Below are 4344 nucleotides of genomic sequence, written 5' to 3' on the forward strand. Positions count from 1 at the left end.
CCACCTGTCCTGTCCTGTCCTACCCAGGGTAGGATGACTACCCCCTGACTTCCACTCCCTCAGCTCCTGACCTGTCTTATGGGGCAGCAATGACAGAGAGGACAGCTGGAAGTTCAGTCCTTCTCAAATCAGATTGGTTTCCAAAGCAGAGACTGTATTTATTACCTCTGCCCTTTGCCCTCCAAAAAGGACTTCTGGTTTGTAAATAAGCCTTGGAGGCTGGGGACATTCTTTACAACTCTATAAAGAAAGGAAAAGTCTAGAAAACCAACTTAAGGAAAATACAACAAAATATTGTCTACAAGCTCAGTGCCCATACTCAGTGAGTAGGGCGCCGGCCACATACACCAAGGCTGGCAGGTTCAAGCCTGGCCCAGGCTTGCTAAACAACAATGACAACTACAACCAAAAAATAGCCAGGCATTGTGGCGGGCACCTGTAGTCCCAGCTACTCGGAAGGCTGAGGCAAGAGAATCGCTTAGGCCTAAGAGTTTGAGTTTCCTTTGAGCTGGGACACCATGGCACTCTACCCAGGGCAACATAGTGAGATTCTGTCTCAAAACAAATAAATAAATAAATTAAAAATAAATAAAGAAAAGAAATATTGGCTACATATCTGTGGGTGGTAAAATTATAGGGTGATTGTGAGGGGTGTTATTTTCTTTTTTATAAATGTTCGTATTTTCAGATTTTCTACAACGACAGGGTATTCTATGTATAATCAGAAAAGAGTCAGGAGGAGGAAAGAAACTTTTCAAGGCGCTTACTTTGGTGGTGATTCCTAATTGTACAATCTGTTAATTACAAAGTACTCTGGTTATTAAAGCCGTCCTGCTCTTCTTTGCCTGGTGGAGTGTTGCTGACCTCGTCTTGCTCATGGTTGTGTTGGAAGCACAGCGTTTCTCCTGAGCGGAATCCCATGGCTAGGGAATGGTGATGTTCGAATGGCCCCTGCTATGCCCGAATGTCCTCCTGTCTCCCTGAGCCCCAATCTCACTCCTTCTCTCCACTAGCCACCTCCAAGGGGTCATATTTGGGAGTCCTGTCCCCTGCCCCAATGCCACAATGTCCCTAGATGCAGCACTGTGCCCTGACGTGTCAGTGTCTGGATGCCTGGGAGGAGCAGCTGGGGTGTGGCTGGTGGGGCCTGGGAAGCAGCCAGGAAACCTGGCTTCAGACTCACTGACAGGCTCCTCTGAAGATTTTGCAGGAGTTCCCAGAATCTCGCAACATCCGCCCTTGGGGAGCTTGCTCTTATAGTCTTAGGGAGACAGCCTTTCTTCCATTGGCTTATCTCCTATTGTCTGTTTGTGGCAAATGTCGATCATGTTTTGCCATCACCACCAACTGACTGTCCACTGCAGGCTGGCCACTGAGTTTGGTACTAAGTAACCATTGAGGCGCTAGGGGAGTCCCTGGCAGAATCACAGGAGATTTCGGCTTCGTAGAGAGACGAGTAAAGGCAGTTCCAGGACAGAGTTACAGAGAAAGAGAATGAAGGAGAAAGGGGAAAAGCAGGAGGTGGAGGGCAGAGCCCTGTTCTCTTATTTAAGTGGCCCACATCCCTCTCTCAGGCCTACCAGAGGTGCCTCAGCAGCAGTAAGCTTCCAGTCACCTAAGGCACATGCCAGGAGCCAGGTGACACCTGGCAGGAGGTGGGGTGGAGATGATTCTAGTGTGGAGAAGCCAGCAAAAGCTGGGCCAGATGCCTGTAGTGGGTCCCCTTCGACCTCCAAGCTACATGCAGATGATTCCTGGATGCGAGGACTGATCTTCCTACTGGGCCTCTCACTGACTCCTGCAGGGTCTTCTCCCTTCTCTGCCCTCTCCCCAGACCACAAACGTACTTGCTTGCAGGGCTGGAGTGAGTGACACCTGGTCCCGGGTGAGCTGGGGTCATTCTGTTGCTAATGGCTCTCTCTGGGGTCCAGGGGCCTGGCAGGCACTGACATCTCTGTCCTGTGGGCCAGGGAGTTAATGAGGCAGGGAGGCAGGCGTGACTCCTGAGGGAGCCAGTAGAGTAGACAGAGCCACTGTCCTTTGGGGGGCCCAATATAGGAGTGCTCCCCAGGCCTGCCCCTCCCATCTCAGCTCTGCTCTGGCCTCAGGCAGCTCAGGTTCCCCAGAGGTGGGGTGCTGGAAGAGACTGCACACTGCCCAGAGCCCTCTCTCGGCTTTCTCCGGCAGGATCCACCTTATGGACAGGGCCCAGCTGGGCAGAGGCCACCAGACTTTCCCAGTGTCAAAGGGCTTAGAAGCTGACAAGCAGGATCCAGGAACCTCAGAGCTGCATGAGGTAGGTAAGAACAGGAGGGAATATGGTAGAACTCAGAGTGAATGTTCAGGCAAGTGGTGAGTTCTCAGGGCACATCAGCCAAGGGGCTTCTGTCTACAACTTAGATTAAGGCTGATTAAGAAAAGGAAGATGATAGCACTCTGGGAGCCTAGGCAGGAGGATCGCTTGAGCTCAAGAATTCAAGACCAGTCTTAGCAAAAGGGAGACTCTACATCTACTAAAAATAAAAAAATTAGCCAGACATTGTGGTTTGTGCCTATAGCCCCAGCTACTTGAGAGGCTGAGGTAGGAGGATTGATTGAGTCCAGGAGTTTGAAGTTGCTGTAAGCTATGATGCCACTGCATTCTAGCTAGGAAGACAGAGCAAGACTCTGTCTCAAAAAAACAGAAAAGAAACTCAGGTGTGGACTGGGAAGGGGACTACAGATGGGCAGAATGGAGGTGGGACAGGAACTCCAGGAGAAGAGAGCTTTTTAGAACTGAGGGTGAGCAGGGAAAGAACTACAGCCACCCTGGACCAGCGCCCACGACATGTCAGTACTGCTCTGAGCACTTGACTCACATTACCTCATTAATCCTCACATCACCACTATGAGGCTGGGCATGTTATTATCCCAATTTTACCAGGGAGGAAAGTGATGCATATAGAGGTTGAGTACTCATCCGTACTCACATAGCTAGTAAGTGCTAGAGCTGATTTTAAACCCAAGCTCCACTTGCCACAAGTTTAACCCTTAAGTTAGGAACCTCTTACAGGATGATGTGGATGCTTGTGCAGAGCAGGGCCAGGTCCGGCAGGCCTTACCCCCCTGCTCCTCTCCGGTAATGTTCTATGTCATCGGTGGGTGTGGACCAGGAACAGGAGATAAAAAGGCAACAAGTGACAGGAAAGTGGCTGGACTGCAGCATTCATCCAGGGCAGTTGGGGTATGTGGGCAGGTCCCTCATTTCCTCCTTCTCCTGCAGCCCCTGGACCCAGAGTCTGGACCCTCAAAGGGGGTGTTGGCATCAGAATTCATAGAGGCTCAGAGGGCATGAAGCGGGATCTCACTTAATGTGCACATTATGAGGGTGTATAACACAACCCTGGGTGAGGGGCTCTTCTACAAATGGAACTTTACCTGGAAGTGAGAACAATATAATCTAAATATTGTATCCTCATATTAAATTGAATAAAGTTTTTAAAAAAGAAGAATTCATAGAGGCCCCTCTGCAGTCTCTCCTGAGTTGCCTTCAGGCACACTGCTGCCATGGGGCCTCAGAGACCCAGCAAGTCTCCCAGCAGGAGCTCTGCAGGAGGGACTCAGGGACCCCTTCAAACCTGGTTTTGAACTGCAAGAGAAGGGCCTCTCCCAAACACCCAGTGTAGGAGAAAAGGGGAAGGAAACTCCAATCAGGACCCCACTGGGCTGTCTTGGGTGCTGCTGCCTCTCAGTACCTGGCACAGAGTAGATGCTTAGGACATACTGAGGTAGCGGGCAGATCAGAGCTCAGGGACCCCGAGTGCTCTATAGGCAGTCCCTGGGCTGACTCTAGAATGTCAATATCCCATCTCTTCACCAGAGTCCTCCCTGTTGCCTGTGGAACAGAGTAGGGGTGAGGAGGGAGGTCTGACAGCTATGTGTAGACTCCCCCTACCTTGTCAGGGACTCATTCAAACAGCAACCTCAAGGGCAGTGGTTCCCAAACTGGTCTGCTCTGAGAATCATCTGGGACCTTTCAAAAATGCCAAACCCCAGACCAACTCAAAACCATATTTCTGAGGCTTCAGTATTTTTGAAACTCCCCCGGTGATCCGAATGTGTAGACAAGCTTGGAACCACTGGCAGGGGGCTTGACGCCTTCTTAAAGCCCTTTTGTGTCCACTTTCTCATTTTAACCTCAAATTAAACTAACTCTGCCCATTTCATAGCTATATGTGTGTATATAATCTTTTTTTTTTTTTTTGAGACAGAGCCTCAAGCTATCTCCCTGCGTAGAGTGCTGTGACATCACAGCTCACAGCAACCTCCAACCCCTGGACTCAAGCGAGTCTCCTGCCTCAGCCT

Source organism: Otolemur garnettii, unplaced genomic scaffold (genome assembly GCF_000181295.1).
Source record: "Otolemur garnettii isolate 467f Iridium unplaced genomic scaffold, OtoGar3 scaffold00031, whole genome shotgun sequence".
In the NCBI taxonomy this organism is placed as follows: domain Eukaryota; kingdom Metazoa; phylum Chordata; class Mammalia; order Primates; family Galagidae; genus Otolemur; species Otolemur garnettii.